At 39.4% G+C, this 18,502-nt stretch overlaps 2 pseudogenes; both read right to left on the reverse strand.

Annotated features, from left to right (window-relative positions):
* Positions 1 to 1,871: 1,871 nt before the first annotated feature.
* LOC132218286 (uncharacterized) lies at positions 1,872 to 2,582 on the reverse strand (annotated as a pseudogene).
* A 13,065-nt stretch (positions 2,583 to 15,647) lies between these two features.
* Positions 15,648 to 16,433, reverse strand: LOC132217809 (small ribosomal subunit protein eS1-like; annotated as a pseudogene).
* Between the last annotated feature and the right edge of the window lie 2,069 nt (positions 16,434 to 18,502).

The following is an 18,502-nucleotide window of genomic DNA, read 5'->3' on the forward strand; positions in this document are numbered from 1 at the left end:
GGGTGGGGGGCGGTCCCTCAGCCAGGCCTGTGCCCTCTCACAGTCTGGAAGCCCTCAGAGGTTGTCCAACTGACGGCTTAGGCCTGCTCCTGTTGGTTGGACATCCTTAGCGCTGCTGCAGAAGTGGGAGAAGCTCCGGCCACATCGCTGCGCTTGCCAGCCATGAGCCCGACTTCTGGCTGAGTGGTGCTCCCCCTGGGGGAGCACACTGACCACCAGGGGGCAGCTCCTGCATTGAGCTTCTGCCCCCTGGTGGTCAGTGCATGTCATAGCGACCGGTCATGCCACCATTCGGTCAATTTGCATATTAGCCTTTTATCATATAGGACTGTCATTAATCTCATACTGTGACTAGTTTATAAATTAAATTTTATCATAGGTATATATGTGTAAGAGAAAATAGTACTATCTTCAGTTTCATGCATCGACTGGGAGTCTTGTAACATATCTCCTGCCGATAAGGGGAACTACTATAAATATGATGCCTTGGAAATACAGCAGCATCTTGCAACCATGAGGAGGCAAGCCTGAGGACAAAAGCCTGTGGATGGCAGAGAAGAAAAATAGGGAAAAAATTCCACATCCTTGATAACATCATTTGCTGCTAAATTAACCAACTTAGTAACCACCCTATCTCTTGCCCATTATCTGATATAATAAATTTTCCTTGTTTAAATAATTTAATTTTTCTGTTACTTGCACTCAAAGGAAATTAATTGAGAAAGAAAACCCCCCAAAAAATTTGGTCTACAGATTTTTCTAAGATATATCTAATTCCCCTAAGATAAATAGGTTGCTGACTAGATAAAATACCATGTACCCTATTTTCATAAATTTGAAATAAATTTGAGCTCATGGAAGACAGTGAACTGGACACTTATTTAGCTCACACATGAAGATTGATACGATGTTTCTAAAAACCTGAGGGTGCCTGGCTGGCGTGTCTCAGTGGTTGAGTGTTGACCTATGAACCAGGAGATTACAGTTTGATTTGTGCCCTGGGTTACGGGCTTGATCCCCAGTGTGCATGCAGGAGGAAGCCGATCAATGATTCTCTCTCATCATTGATGCTTCCATCTCTCTCTCCCTCTCTCTTCCTCTCTGAAATCAATAAAAATATATTTTAAAATAAATAAATAAAAACCTGATGGTGCTATACTGGCTGGAATATAAGCCTTTGGCATGATATTTCCCACAATCTGGACTATTCTGTTTGATAGACTGCCAAATTTTCTTCAAAGATTTATATGGTACATCTCATTCTTTAGCATAATACTGGTACCAATAATATATGCTATTATTTACCTTCTCATCTCTTTATCCAGTAGCAAAATTGAATATAAGGGTCAGAAATAAACATTTTATGAAAATCTCTGTTAACTGTATACTTAGATTCTTATTGACTAAGCATAGCTCTTCCTAACCCTTCTCAGTCATATATTAAGTTCTTCAAAAGATGTAGTATTTCTGCTTTAAAAAAATAATCATCACTTTTTTAAATCATATTTTCCCCAATATTCAATTTCTGTCTTTTGTTGCTCTTTTGGTCACATGCTCTTTTTTTGGATTTAGAATAATATGGTGGTTAAAAGCTCAAGACCAGGCTTTTCTTGTTTGCCATGTGGTATTTTTTGTTTGTTTGTTTGTTTGTTTGTTTTTAGTTTAATGTATTTTAATAGCAAACTTATAGGAACAGCACAGAAGACAGACAACATTAAAAACATGTACTTGCATGTAGGGCCACTAAGTTAGAAAAGTATAGTGAATGGATGGAATCTACTGTGTGATAAAAATGCTACAAACACCATTTAGTTGCCATCAATAAGAAATTTACTTGTTTCAAAAAAATCTAAATGCTGGCATTGCCCAGAAAAATTTAACAGATTTATTTATATTGTTATAAAGTTGAACTGCTGAAACTTGTTCACTGAAACATTTGGCTGTCATTAATGCTTTATGTCCCCGCATTTATATTAAAAAAATTCACACACACATGAAAATGGAAAAACTGCCAATGCCCGATTTCTGCCCCCTACTTTCAACTTGCAATCATATACTTAGGTACCTTTTGACCCCATGGAAAAAAACACCTAACGTTCAGAACTACCAATAACAGGAAAAAGAGAAATTTTTTTTTTTAAAGGTTGAAATGTTTTCCACCATAGTGGATTCTTAAGCACGTTCTCCACGTATGCGGCGTGCTAGCTGGACGTGTTTTGGCGTAATTGTTACACGTTTGGCATGGATAGCACACAGGTTGGTATCTTCAAAAAGGCCAACCAGATAGGCCTCACTTGCCTCCTGCAAAGCACCAATAGCTGCACTTTGGAAGCGCAGATCTGTTTTGAAGTCCTGCGCAATTTCTCGCACCAGACGCAGGAAGGGAAGTTTGCGAATCAGAAGTTCAGTGGACTTCTGATAATGTCTCATTTCACGAAGTGCCACCGTAGTGCCCGATGAGGTTTCTTCACCCCGCCAGTAGAGGGCGCACTCTTTCGAGTGGCTTTGGTAGCCAGTTTCTTCCTCGGTGCTTTACCACCACCGGTAGATTTGCAGGCAGTCTGCTTTATACAAGCCATGGTATAGAGCAGTGATGGCGAACCTATGACACGCGTGTCAGAGGTGACACACGAACTCATTTTTTTGGTTGATTCTACTTTGTTAAATGGTATTTAAATATATAAAATAAATATCACAAATATAAGTCTTTGTTTTACTATGGTTGCAAATATCAAAAAATTTCTATATGTGACACGGCACCAGAGTTAAATTAGGGTTTTTCAAAATGCTGACACGCCGAGCTCCAAAGGTTCCCCATCACTGGTATAGAGACCTCTTTACTTACCCCCCTTCTCCTTCGGCTGGAGCCCGGGGGAGTTGGAGGCAGGCAGGCATTTGCCATGTGGTCTTAAACAACTTGCATAACTTCTCTGGGCCTCAATTTTCTAATCAATCAAATGAAGATTTGGACAGCACCTTCCTCATTGAGTAATTGTGAGAACATCAAGGGAGAAAATGAATAGAAATGTCCTTGAATAGCACCCAAGATCTCGTTTGGTAGCTCTTGTTAAATAATTGGAAGGTAATACTAAAGTATCCCCTTATGGAACTTTCGGTAGGATTTTATTATTATAATTTATTTAACTAGTTCCCTGGTAATGAACATCCGGAGATAATAGTGATTAAGTGTATTTGACTTTGGAGTTAAGCAGAACTGGGTTTGAATCCCATGTCTACCACTTCTTATTAGAATGACCTTGGGGAAATGATTTACCTCTTTGATCCTCAGTTTCTTCATCTACATAATGGAAATCATAAACCTATAGTTGATCTCCATTACTTACAGATTCTGTTTTTATGAACTTGCCTACTTGCTAAAATTTCTTTTTTTTTAAAAAAAAAAATTTCTTTATTGATTTCAGAGAGGAAGGGAGAAGGAGAGAGGGATAGAAACATCAATGATAAGAGAGAATCATTGATTGGCTGCCTCCTGCACACCTCCTACTGGGGAACGAGCCCGCAACCCAGCCATGTGCCCTTGGCCGGAATCGAACCTGGGGCGCTTCAGTCCGAAGGCCGACGCTCTATCCACTAAGCCAAGCCGGCTAGGGCACTAAAATTTCTTTGTAATCCCCAAGGTGATGCTCATGGTGCTTTTGTGCATGTGCACAGACACGTGCGCACAGTGAAACACTTGAGTTGCCCAGTTTGTACTTTCCTAGTTGAGGTTGAAGAAAGCAACACTTTGCCTTTTTGTTTCAGCTCTCATACTGTAAACACGATGGTGGTCTATTTAGTAGCACTTTTATTTTTCAGTTTTGTGCTTTCTGTTGGTGATTGTACTATTTAAAATAGCTACCAGGCATGTTGCCGAAGTGCTGTGTGCTGTTCATGAGTGCAAAAAGGCTGCCATGGAGAAAAGAGGGAGAAAATACACGTGCGAGATAAGCTTCAAGCAGGCATGAGTTATACCAGTAGTGTTGCTGACCATGATGAGTTCAATGTTTAGGAATCAACAATGTATATTACATATGGTGTCTTTAAGCAAAAACACATACATCAAAGTTAAGTATTGGTTAGTTTATTGAAATATCATGACTAGAAGTTCACAGGAACCTAACCCTGTATTTCCCATAGGAGCAATTGCTTGTGATTCGTTATTTCAGCATTCAGTACCATGTTATGAATATAGCTACCATAAACAATGACTACTGACTGTACCTCATAAGGTTGTTATAGAGGGGCTTAACTAAACTATTGCATGCAAGTGTTCAGTGTTGTGCCTTGCACCTGGGAGTTAGGGCCAGTGCAGGGTGGGAATGGGATGAAACTCTAGATATTCTTGGCAGTTTGATTCTGACCCTTATCTAAGTACCACTCGATTCAAAGCAGTATATTTTACTGAAAGCCATGAAGGCCTAGAAACTTCACAACAAAACTCTCAGGCTAAGCCACAGGATTCTCCCCCAGGAAGCTTCAGATAAACCATTTCCTTGCAAATAACAGATTACTTTTACAAAAATAGATGACCTAGCTCATGATCATAATTAACCTTCTGGGATGAAATGCCAACTGCAAATGAGTGATATAGTTCTCTTTTCACTTTTCTAAACTAGCGGGGAGTTCCTACTTCTTTTCCTCCTCATGGGCATTTTTGATAGTAAAAATGCCACGTTTTGTTGATTATTACATTATACATATACCCTCATGTAACATCATAAAAAGGGCAAGTATTTACAAGAGGTTCCAAAAAGAAAATCCATATTTTTCATTTCAAAGATACTGAAACAAGGCCCAGTGATCAAGTTAAACAGCTAAGTGACAGACCTGAGTGAGACCTGTCTGCTCCCACCTGTGCATTTATTACTGCATTGGTCTCTGTTTTGACTTGGATGAGGAACAGTGGAGTCTAGACAGGCTTTTCCATAAGAGATTGTACTGGTGATCTTTGTTTTATCCTATATAAGCAGCTGGCTTATGGTGGGGGGGGGGGCGCTGAAGAGCAGATTTTTTAAAATATATATTTTATTGATTTTTTACAGAGAGGAAGGGAGAGGGCTAGAGAGTTAGAAACATCGATGAGAGAGAAACATCGATCAGCTGCTTCCTGCACACCCCCCACTGGGGATGTGCCCACAACTAAGGTACATGCCCTTGACTGGAATCAAACCTGGGACCTTTCAGTCGCAGGCCGACGCTCTATCCACTGAGCCAAACCAGTTAGGGCTGCCGAGCAGATTTTTGTGGATGACCTGCTGCTCTCCCATACCGCTGGCAGTATTGGAATAATACTAATATATGATTCACCCCGTCTCTGCTGAATTGGCTCAAGTAGTGACAGGCAGCCTGGACCCTTTGATTGTATGGTTACACTATCTCTGAGCCCTTTCGCATGCTGTTCCATCTGTTTACACAGCTCTCCCACTCTACCCACCATCCAAACCTCTACTATTGTCCTGGGCCTCTCCTACTAATGGCACATGATCTTGGTCAGGAAGCATCCTCTGAAGCTCCAGGCCTGGCCAAGTGCCTCTCCCTGGTACTTCGAAAGCACTTCGAAAGTGCCCATCAATAAATGAGTGGCAAAAAATAAAAAATAAAAAAATAAAAAAATTGCACCGGTCTTCTTTCAATTAGCCCAAAGCTCCATGCTTTTTTTTTTTTTTCTTCCCCTCTTCCTGGAATACTCTTCTTCATCCCTTCTCTAATTCTTACTCATCTTTTGGGTTCTAGCTATGTCACTTACTCAAAGAGGTCATGTCTGACCACTCCCTTTTCCTTCCCTAAAACATCCCTTCCCCAATTTTTCTGTAACAATCTGTACTTTCCTCCGTAGCACTCATCACAATTTTCAGTTAAATGTCCATTTGTGTATGCATTTGTCTTCTCCATTAGGTTCTAGGCCCTATGTAAGCAGGGGCCCAATCTGTTTTGTTCTCTACTGTAAATCCGTTGCTTAGCACAATGCTATATGCATTATAGGCCCTTAAATAAATGTTAATTGCAAGAATAAATGAATGAATGAAATGTTGTTTATCACACACTACTCTGGTGAAGGATAGCTTGGGGTGAAAATGGATGTTGCTGACAATATTTTAATGATTGGTATTTGGTTTCATCATCCTCTACTCCCTCATTCCCACCCCACCCCCAATCTCTACCCTTACCATGGAGTAGCATTTGTCTAGTATATTTAATCTCCTAGTGTCAGACCTAGTCTCTATGAATTTGGAGAGTGGTTTTTGGAACAGATACACTTACCAGGACTCATTCAATTTGTAGGATTTTAGGCTTAAAAATTCTTACTGAAATAAAGTTTGACTTTATATCATTTTGGAATAACTCCAGGCATTCACCATTCAATGTGAATGATTCAATATTATTCTGGAATAAGTCCAAGGCATTCACCATTCATAGGAAGAGACATTTGTTTTGTTTTGCTGAAACTGAACTCCAGCTATAAGAAAGACACTGCTGAATTTATAAATAATTTTGTGCATTTTAGGTATCTAAGAATGGATATTGTTTTTGTAGGTTTATAATATATACTAGAGGCCAGGTGCACAAAACTCGTGCACTGGGGGGCGGGGGGTTGTCCCTCAGCTCAGCCTGCACCCTCTCCAATCTGGAACCCCTCGGGGGATGTCTGACTGCCAGTTTAGGCCCGATCCCACAGGGATTGGGCTTCTGCTTGCCAGCCTGATCACCCCTAACCACTCCCCTGCCAGTCTGGTCGACACCTAACTGCTCCCCTGTTGGCCTGGTTGCCCCCAACTGCCCTCCCCTGTAGGCCTGATCACCCCTAACTGCCCTCCCTCCCCTGCAGGCCCAGTCGCCCCCAATTGCCCTCCCCTGAAGGCCTGGTTCCCCCCAACTGCCCTCCCCTGCTGGTTTGATTGCCTACAACTGCCCTCCCCTGCCGACCATCTTGTGGCGGTCATCTTGTGAACACATGGGGGCGGCCATCTTATGTGAAGATGTGACGACCAATTTGCATATTGCCTTTTTATTATATAGGATATTTTTCTACTTGTATTGATATCTTACAAACTTTTTACTATATATTTTAATTTTAATTAATAATTTTTTCCTAATTGTAAAACAAGCATAGTCTTCATAGAAATTCTAGAAAATAAAGAAAAGCATGAAGGAGAAGCAAGAAGTATAGAGAAATAAAAGAAAAATCAGTCAAAATTTCACCACCTGGAGATAACCATTGTTAGCACTTTGGCATAATTTCTCTCATCCTTAGGGACACACACTCATATATAACATATATAACACGTATATATGTTAATATGCTAAGTGTCTGTCTGGGTAATGACATCACGTAGCAATGCCTGGCTTCCTCTCCCTAGCAATGACTAGCCTCCTTGCAGTTTCCTTAGCCCAGGAACATGACTTGCTTCATAGCCAGGTAGAAACATTTCACACTTTTTAAAAAAAATATTTTATTGATTTTTCACAGAGAGGAAGGGAGAGAGATAGAGAGCTAGAAACATCAATTAGAGAGAAACATCGATCAGCTGCCTCCTGCACATCTCCTACTGGGGATGTGCCCGCAACCCAGGTACATGCCTTTGACCGGAATTGAACCTGGGACCTTTCAGTCTGCAGGCCGACGCTCTATCCACTGAGCCAAACCGGTTTTGGCGAAACATTTCACACTTTAATCAAATGTCTGTAAAGCGTTTTCCTGTGCCTCATCTCACTTGATCCTCACAGAAGTCTTGGAGTAGGTAGAGAGGAGATTTGGTGGAATCTATTTTCTTTTCATTAGCTGGAAAACGGAGATTTAGAAAGCTTAGAAACTTGACCCAACTGAAAAGAAGTAAGAAATGGTGGACCTTGAAAATGATTTCAGGTTTTCTCACTGCACAGATCTTTTTATATCAAACACTGCTGCGTATCTTTTTATGCCATGACTTTCTTCTTTATTCCTAAGTTCTTATTCAGCAGTATATGTATAAGCAGTTATTTCAGAAAAGATAACCTGGATGGTGTCATTTTTAGTCTCCTTTATATCCTAGTACTTATTTCTGAGGCCTTCACAACCGCATGACAACTTGGCTGAGTATAGAATTCTTAAGCTATAAACATCCTCAGAATTCTGTAGGATATACTTTATTGACTTATGTTTTACAGGGTTGCACAATTCTGAGGCCAGCTTGAATTTAGTTCCTTTGGAGATACTACTCTGTTTTGTTATTTTTCCCTGTCTGAATTCTATTTATTTATTTGTTTGTTTATTTAATTGATTTTTTTAAGAGAAAGAGTGAGGAAGGGGGAGGAGGAAGAGAGAGAGAGAGAGAGAGAGAGAGAGAGAGAGAGAGAGAGAGAGAGAGAGAGAAACATCAACTTGTTCCACTTATTTATGTATTCATTGGCTGCTTATATGTGCCCTGACTGGGAATCAAACCCACAACCTTGGTGTATCAGGACAATGCTCTAACCAAATGAACTACCCAGCCAGGGCCCGGTCTAAATTCTTGAAGGCTTTTTTTTTCTCCTTGAAATATTAAAAAATTTCACCTGGCTAGTCTAGATGTTGGTTTCTTTTCATTCATTTTGTCAGAAGGCTTAAGTGTTATGAGAATTGCTTAATTATTACTTCTACTACTGCCCTGTTTTCCCCTTCTGAGATTCTACTGTATTCAGTCAATTTATTCAACAAATATTCATTAAGCAACTCTTCTATGCTGGGTACTATCTTAGGTATTGGGGATATATCATTAGGGAATATAAATGCTTACATTTTTGTTGATTGGATTTTCTGACTTTGCTTTATATATCATTTACTTTTGTTCTGATTTTTCAAGGGGACCTCATCCTTCGGGCTACAGAATCTTTTCACAGTCCAATGGTTTTTCTTCCTTTGTTCATCTTAACATAGAGGGATATGTGCATGTCCAGCTTTGTTTAATACTTAAGTAGGAATTACAGTGGATTCTATTAGAGATTAAAAGATTGAAAATGAGCCCTAACCGGTTTGGCTCAGTGGATAGAGCGTCAGCCTGCAGACTCAAGGGTCCCAGGTTCCATTCTAGTCAAGGGCATGTACCTTGGTTGCGGGCACAACCCCAGTAGGGGGTGTGCAGGAGGCAGCTGATCAATGTTTCTCTCTCATCGATGTTTCTAACGCTCTATCCCTCTCCCTTCCTCTCTGTAAAAAATCAATAAAATATAGTTTTAAAAAAAGATTGAAAATGATATAAGTGTATGTCCTGACTATCTCTCCATCTGCCCTAGCCTAGCCTTCAACCCAAGTAAGCAGATGATCATGGAATTCCCTCAGGGTGATAACATTTTCCAGAAGTAGAATCTTGAACTGGCCCTTCCTTCTAATTGAGCTCCTCTACATTTGAACCAGCAGAAACTCCTCAAAGTTTCTGGTATGTGGAAGTTTTTTCCTCTGTGTTTATTCCTTTGATCTCTTCTATGTGGATTTAGAAGCTTGTTCTCACAAAGCCATTTTATTTAAAAACCACAAAATAATATTTTTTCTATGTTAAGAGGATTAGAAAAATGCTCAAGACTCATAATTATATGTAGTTTTGAAATTTTTCATAAAGGGTCTCAAACCCTTGGGAAGCTACATGGCCTTATGGGAATCAGCAGAATGAAGGCTGATTGTGACACATAATTTCACTGTAGCTTTGAACAAACTATTTGAACTCCAGGTTCTCTCATCTCAGATCTTCTTATGTGGAAACTCTTTGAACTGTTCAAAGATAGACACTAAGGAAATCTGAAGACTTTTTGTTATTGTTTGAATGCTATAATAGCTATGAGCACTTTCAAGCTAGGCCAAAGTGTGACTGCTTGAGGCATATAGCAAATGAGGGCTAGTTTCTGGGAAGCCCAGATATGCAAAGCAGTCCTGACGGATAGATAGCCTTGAAGGGACATAGCTTTGCACACTGTCATACGGTGTAAGGTCCAAGAGAGTGGTACTGTGGACCCACTTTTCTGTTAGGTCAAATTACCATGCCAGACTTATCTGAAATTAGTTGTCCTCTCCTATTCATGAAAATGAAAGCCTTAATACATAACTTTTGTACTTCTGGCCAAGATAGGCAGCAGATGTTGTCTATCTTTGTGAGATGTTTTGAAAGTGTGCAAAAAATAATCTGTATGCTTATCTCGGAAGCTTATAGAAAATATCTTGTTGCCCTAGGCAAAACTTAGGCAAAACTTTCCAGATCCTCCCCCTTCATACTCTTCATCTGTCCTGTATTTTACAATTCAATTTCTTTATGAAATTCCTGTAAGACTCAATATGAAATTTTCCTAATGGTGGGAAAAAATAATCTTTACTAAGGTCCATGACACTGCAGCTGTTTCTGCACTAAGGAGATAAATGGCTCTCTATGTCATTAGTCTCAAACAAGTGACTTTTTTTTAAAAAAAATATATTTTATTGATTTTTCACAGAGAGGAAGGGAGAGAGATAGAAAGTTAGAAACATCGATGAGAGGGAAACATCGATCAGCTGCCTCCTGCACATCTCCCACTGGGGACGTGCCCGCAACCCAGGTACATGCCCTTGACCGGAATCGAACCTGGGACCTTTCAGTCCACAGGCCGACGCTCTATCCACTGAGCCAAACCGGTTTCGGCAAACAAGTGACTTTTTAAAGTGATGGACATGAAATAGAGGGATAAGAATTTCCTCCTTCTGCATAATGTTGTGCAAATGCATCACACTTGTAATAGGCCAAACAGAAAAGGGCACCTTAATTTGTTCTACAACTGGTTATCACATGCCGTGTGCCACACATTGCTTTAGGAGCTAGCTATATATCAGTAAACAAAACACAATACCTGCTCCCAAGTAGCTTCAAATCTAGTGGGGAAGACTAACCAAATATATTAATTAGGATAAGATGTTATGAAGGAAATGTATAGGATATAATAAGTGCATGTAAGAGTAGAAGAGATGATTTATATAGGGCAGGAAGGAACAGAGTCTTGGAAGTGACATTTACATTAAGTTTTAGGATGAGAAGGAACGGGCTACAGGAAGAGCTAGAGGAATTATGGCAGAAGAAACAGAATGTGCTAAGGAATTAGGCAGGTGAAGAGTTGTGCTACTAAAAGAAATGTTGGTCCTAGCCGGTTTGGCTCAGTGAATAGTGTCAGCCTGCGGAAAAAAGGGTCCCGGGTTTAATTCTGGCCAAGGGCACATACCTCGGTAGCAGGCTCCTTTGTAGCTTGGGCCCTGGTCTGGTGCGTGCAGGAGGCAACCAATCAATGTGTTTCTCTCACATTGATATTTCTGTCTCTCTCTCTAAAAATCAATGGGAAAATGTATTCGAGTGAGGAAGGAAGGAAGGAAGGAAGGAAGGAAGGAAGGAAGGAAGGAAGGAAGAAAGAAAGAAAGAAAGAAAGAAAGAAAGAAAGAAAGAAAGAAAGAAAGAAAGAAAGAAAGAAAGAAAGAAAGAAAGAAAGAAAGAAATGCTGAAGAAAATTAAGAGGAGTTTGTATGTGGTTTGAAGAGGAAATTGGTAATTTATCTTTGGAACTTGTTACGTTTGGAGTACTGATTCGATTCTTGTTATTTCTAGTGGTGACTGGGCAGAATGTATAAGCCCCCTTCATAATGTTAACACCTTATTTATATTTTATTATATGATTCAATCTTATGATATTTCTGAATTTTCAGAATAGAACATTCCTAATCATGCCTGAGTTGGACTTTGGAATAAGAGAAAACTCTACTAAAATCCATAACGCTGCATCTGTTTCTGAATTATGGAAATAAATGGTTCTCTATGTCACCAGTCTTAGACGAGTGGCTATTTCTTTTCGTAACGGACATGAGATGAAGAAAGAATAATTTGTCCATTGTTGAACAAACAATCATTACTGGCAGCACACAAGCTGAGGAGGATGCAATGATACTACACATACATTGAGCATCTACCATGTGGCAGGCACTGTGCTGGGCTCTGGGAATAAGTCAGAGAAAAAAACAGTCAAGACTTGGAGCTTACAGCCTAATAAGGTAGGTGAGAAAATTTAACCTACAAATAACTGCAAATGGTGGCAAGTTCTATGAAAGAAACAAATACAAGGAATAAGTGGGGGAAGATACTTTGTCTAGATAGGGGAATCTTCCTTGAGTAGGTGACATTTACTTAAGCTGATTTCTAAAGAATGAGGAGTCAGTCACAACAAAATTAGGGCGGGGGGCGGGGGGGGGGGGGGGGCTGGCCATCGATGAACCACCAAATTGTTTTATGTGGTATTTGGCCCTGAAAAGTTAAGGCAGGCTGAACTACTCATATTGGAATATTTAGAAGTGGCACAGTGAGGAGGGGAGGTGTTGGGAGTGGTCTGCCTCATGGGAGTATTTTATCACTGGCATTGGTTGTTGTGTTTTTTTAAAATATATTTTTATTGATTTCAGAAAGGAAGGGAGAGGGAGAGAGAGATAGAAGCATCAATAATGAGAAAGAATCATTGATCAGCTGCCTCCTGCACACCTCCTACAGGGGATAGAGCCTGCAACCTGGACATGTGCCCTTGATCAGAATTGAACCTGGGACCCTTCAGTCTGAAGGCCGATGCTTTATCCACTGAGCCAAACCAGCCAGGGCTATTACTGGCATTGTTTAAAATTGCCAACACATGGTCATAATAAAAGGCAGAGTGACATTTAGTCAATTTTACTATCATTTTAAACTTCTTTATAGACAAAGCCCCATCATGGACTAAGTAGTGTCCCCTCAGCAGATGTTCACATCTTAATCCCTGAAACCTGTGAATATTACCTCACATGGTAAAAGAGTAAACATTACCTTATGTGAAAAGATGTGATTAAGGATTTTGAGCGTGTGTATCAGATTATCTTTAAGTAAGCTGAATGCAGATATTAGACTGAGAAATTAAATTACTCAGTTCTTAAGGTAAGTACGTATATATTTTAATAGAGTTATTAGTGTAGAATTTGATGCTATGTTGGGAAAAATGTTTTTTACATTCAAGTTTGCTGACACCCAAGTAAATTCACCCAAGTTAAGTTACCTGCCTGGCTCATGTGGGCATTTTATAGAGCCATTCTTATTGTACAAGGAGGCCTCCTGGAAGTTCAGGTAGGCCCTTTAAGATGAGACTACAGCCCTGAACCTGGTCACAAATGTAGGTTCAGTAACTGACCAGCATTAGGGACACCAAATTTTACTAACCAAAATCACAAGTTTGGCAAGTGACAAAATGCAAGTGTTTAAAAATATTCAATCTATAGCCTATATAATAAAAGGCTAATATGCAAATTGTCCCCTCGGGGGTTCAACTGCTCGCTATGACGTGCACTGACCACCAGGGGCTGGCACAGAACTAAGGAAGGCCCCAGCCGGCAGCCAGAAGGAAGGCCCCAGCTGGCAGCCAGAAGGCCCCAATCTGCCCTGATTGCCAGCCAGGCCTAGGGGCCCTACCTGTGCACAAATTTTGTGCACTGGGCCTCTAGTATATATATAAAACCCTAAGAAATCGTTACAACCGAACGACTGTAACGACTGGTTGACCAGTTGTTATGATGTGCACTGACCACCAGGGGGCAGACGCTCAATGCAGGAGCTGCCCCCTCGTGGTCAGTGCACTCCCACAGGGGGAGCGCTGCTTAGCCAGAAGCGGGGCTCATGGTTGGTGAGCGCAGCTGCAGTGGTGGGAGTCTCTCCCAATTCTGCAGCAGTGCTACCGAGCAGCGGCATGGCACCCGGCCCAGCTCTGGCTCCTCCCTGGCTGCCTGCTGCTTGGTGCACTGCTACATCCCTCAGGGGATGTCCAACTGCCAGTTTAGGCCTGATCCCTGAGGGGTCCTGGATTGCAAGAGGGCACAGGCCAGGCTGAGGGACACCCTCCTTCTCCCCGCCCCTCCCGCCTCCCCTCCCCCCGCTCCCCCCCGTGCACAAATCCATGCACCAGGCCTCTAGTAGTTTAATAAAATACATATTAAGAATTTATGTGTACTTTCTCTCCTTATAGAGAAGTCATACATAATGCGAGATTATATTCAGACTATAGTTAGGTGATGACATCAGAGCAAACAGAATAAGTTTGATGAATGCTTTTATACTAGGCAGCCTCTGAGATAAGCTTTAATGATTCCTTCTGTGAGTGTATAGTATTCATACCCTCCTGTGATCCCCTCCCAATTGTGTGTAGGTTGGACTCACTTCTAACTATAGAACGTAGCAGAAGTGATGGGGAGTTGTTCCTGAGATTAGGTTACAAAAGGACTGTGTCTTCATCTTGAGTGCTCCCTCTTGTTCTGTTGCTCACTCTGAGGGAAGATAATTGCTATGTTGTGGACTGTCCTATGGAGAGGCCTCTATTCAACAGCCAGTGAGGAACTGAGGCCCTCAGTCCAACACCTCTCAAGGAACTGAATCCTACCAACAACCACATGAGTGAGCTTGAAAACAGATGCCCCAGCAATCTCATGAGACACCTTGAACCAGAGGCACCCAGCTAAGCAGCACCAGGATTTCTGACCCTCAGACCCCGTGATATAATAAATGTTTGTTGTTGTACATCTTGAAACTACTATAAAATAATATTGAATGTCAACTGTAATTGAAAAAGAAGTTTATTGTTTTAAGGCCCTGAGTTTTGGGGGTAAATTGCTACACAGCAATCAATAATACAATACCAATCACATAACTTTTGAAATACTGTACTAATTTAAAAACAATAAGTGAGAATAGGAAGAGAAATAAAATTAATATGCTGTAGTTTTCATGGTTACACTATTTATTTATTTATTTATTTATTTATTTATTTATTTTTCATGGTTACACTATTTTCTTATCACTTCTTAGGCATTCTAGTCACACGGACTAGATTCTCTTTCGTTCATTTTATCCCGCTTATGTTGAATCTTACTGGTTTGATTCTCAGGGAGTGACCTTTTATCCAACTTCTGGATGCATTTAACTATGGACTCCAATATACCTGCATATACATACTGACAACTAAATATTTATTGATTCATTCATACACAAATTTATTTTGTCAACTGAATGGCATATTAATTTCCTTGGTCTTTTTTTTGGCATTAATGTTTACAGGATAATTGGATGTTGAATTTATTCATTGTTTTAAAAAATTATCTTTATTGTTGAAAGAAATACAGGTATACCCTTCCCCCTCCCCCATTGACTCCTTCTAACCCTCCCCCATCCCCTGCCAGAATTGTTTCATTTTGAAAAAATATTTTTTTACAAAAGGAATAAATTATTCAATGTACAACATTTAGAGAAAATAGAGAAGCCAAAAAGAAAAAACTAAAAGTCAAATTTGAACTTGCTACTCAAAAAGAACTGCTATTTGAGACTGAATACACTATTGTTTTTATTTTTATTTATTTTTTGTTTTTATTTTACTTACTTATTTTTATTGATTTTAGAGAGAGAGGAAGGGAAAGGGAGAGAAACATCGATGTGAGAGAGAAACATCAGTCAAGTAACTTCTGGGGATCAAACCCACAATCTGGGTATGTGCCATGACCAGGAATAGAACCCAAGACCCTTCAGTGTACAGAGCGAGGCTCCAACCAACTTTGCCACACCAGCCAGGGCTGTTTTTATTTTTTAAACATTACAAATAAGACTTTTTACTTGTCACCACTAAAAGTCTGAATTTTAAACAGATTCTTGAACTGGTAGCTCATATTCATCAGCACATTCAAATTTAGCACCTATCTCATCCCCAATAGCTTTTCCAGAACTACTACCTTCACCAGAAAACTGAGTGTTCCCAATTCATACTTAGGCTTTCTCAGCATATTTTTCCTAATGAAGACATCATGGAACAGATAAATAGATTGATTAGCCTTTTCTATGAGTCTTCTAATGCTTTCTAGAATCACTTTATTTATTTGCAATCAATTTAATGTCCACTTTTTTCAAGTCATTTGTCTGGTCATGGTTTCCATTTTCTTCAGGATTGGTGGACCTGTTGGTGCTTAAAAGCGCTTCCGAATCTGATTATTGTGGTTTTTTTTTTTTTTTTTTTAGTAAAACCAACACAGAATAAACAAAGCGAATAACCATCAACAGTCTTGACAACAACATGAGTTTCAGTCATGGTCTGCCATTTTTTGACAGTGGAGCACATTTTGTCTCCATGCTGTGTAAGTTAATCAGGCAGTTTTTGCCCTGAGCATTCTCGGTATTTAACTTGAATTTTCTAAATGCAACTTCATTCTGTAGATCAACAAGACTCACTTCAAAAACACGACCCTTGAGGTCATCACATGCAATTTTGACTCCTTGAGTTCTAGTGACTAGTGTTTTTCCAATATTTTTATATTTACCATAGTTGGTGTTTTCACATCATATCAATCTGTTATAACTGGATTAACCACTTTTCTTCTTGGCAACCTTTTCACCATCTTTCATAAGGTGCTTGTTCTTGCCAACAGCCATGGTGCTGCTCAGAGAGCCAAAAGGCTATTTGCCTATCCTTTTCAAAATTGGGAAAACACTCTATTCTTGGTTAACTTGATAACTAACTTCTCTAAAACTCAGTTTCCTTAATGAAATTTTATATCAGGAAGTTTAGTTTTATATATATAATATTTAAAAATTTAGTATCACTAATATTTACAGTATTTAAAAAATTGATTGCCCTAACCGGTTTGGCTCAGTGGATAGAGTGTTGGCCTGCAGACTGAAGGGTCCCAGGTTCAATTCTGGTCAAGGGCATGTACCTTGGTTGCGGGCACATCCCTTGTAGGGTGTGTGCAGAAGGCAGCTGATCCATGTTTCTAACTTTCTATCCCTCTCCCTTCCTCTCTGTAAAAAATTCAATAAAATACATTAAAAAAATTCAGAGAGAGAGAGAGAGAGACATCAATTTGTTGTTCCATTTATTTATGCATTCATTGGTTGATTCTTGTATGTATCCTGACCAGGGATGGAACCAGAAACCTTGGGACAGCATTCTAACCAACTGAGCTACCCGGTCAGGGCAGTATCACTAATATTTAATATTTAGTACCACTTACTGATATTATAAACACTATCCTCTACAACTTTATTTGGATTATCTTATTTAAATTTAACCACATCTTGTGTGTTAGGCACTAATATTACTTCCATTTTTCAAAGGAGTAAAGCAGGGCTTGGAGAGGTTAAATAATGTGCCCAAACAAGGTTACAAAGCTAAGCAGTTTCAGTACAGATTCTGTCTGGTGACAAAACTTAACCACTCAGCTATAGTTTCTCCCTCAATCCCGCCCCCGCCCCCCCATAATACTTTTCTTAAAAGCAAATTGTCACTTTTGAAAACTTTTATATTTAGAAAAGTCATCATACTCCAGTTATTAGAAGACTAACCTAATTTACCCATACCTCTATTCAATTCCTTTGAACGTTTTTTTGAAGTTAGTGTCTCTAGGCAAAAATATTAACATCTGAAGGAAATATACATGGATAAAATTCTTTCCCAGCTGAAATGAAACAGTGGATGTTACCAGTGATTTGCCTCATTTTGAAACTGGAATTGTCATCAGAAAGCTGATTTCTATCTATAGAAAGCTACATAATACTGTTTCTGATGATAATTTCTATAAAGTTATACTCATTGCAGTTGAAAAACTAGATTTTTCTCAGCTAAATTTCTTGCTATTGTATAGTTTTATTATAATGAAATAAAGGAGTAGTCTGGGAATGAAGAGGAGAGATATGATCATGGAATGTTAGAGTAGGAAGAGATTTGGAGGTCATTTTGCCCACTCCCCGTATGTTAAAGAGAAAACTGAGGTCCAAATAGTTAAATATTTCTGTATCTTCTAACATGTCATAGTTCACAAATGTAAGATTAAAGGTGTGTGAAAAACGTTTTTCATTTGATAATTAAGACAAATTAATTGATAACTAACAGTTCCAAACCAGTTGGAACTCTGAAAGTTCCAAAACTGTACCAATAAGAGAAATGGAGTTTTAAAAAATTCAAGTAACCAAAAGCATATGTGGTCCATAAAAAGTGCCTAATAAATATTTGTGAATGAAAAAAGGAATAAAAATATTTTATTGCTTTTAGGCTTCAAGTTGCCTCATAGTCCTTGAATTCATATTTTATAAGCAATCATAATATATACATATAATTTACTTTGCTTTTGGCACATGAGTTATAGTGTCAACATTTTCCCATGTTGTTATAAAATATGACTATAATCTTTTAAAGTGCCTATTGAAGTTATAAGACTTCTGAGTCAGATCACAAATGACTGTTAACCGGGGTAAATCGAGGTTTGGGGGACTCTTATTGAGGAAAAAAAATTACAAAAATGTTACTTGAAAACATTTTAGGAATATATCCTAAGGAATTGGAAATACCAATCAGAAAGAATATATGCACCCCTATGTTCATAGCGGCACAATTTACAATAGCTAAGATTTGGAAACTGCCCAAGTGCCCATCAGCAGATGAGTGGATAAAACAACTGTGGTGTATTTACACAACGGAATACTACGCAGTTATTTTTTTTTTT

This window comes from Myotis daubentonii, chromosome 16, assembly GCF_963259705.1.
Source record: "Myotis daubentonii chromosome 16, mMyoDau2.1, whole genome shotgun sequence".
Taxonomy (NCBI): Eukaryota; Metazoa; Chordata; class Mammalia; order Chiroptera; family Vespertilionidae; genus Myotis; species Myotis daubentonii.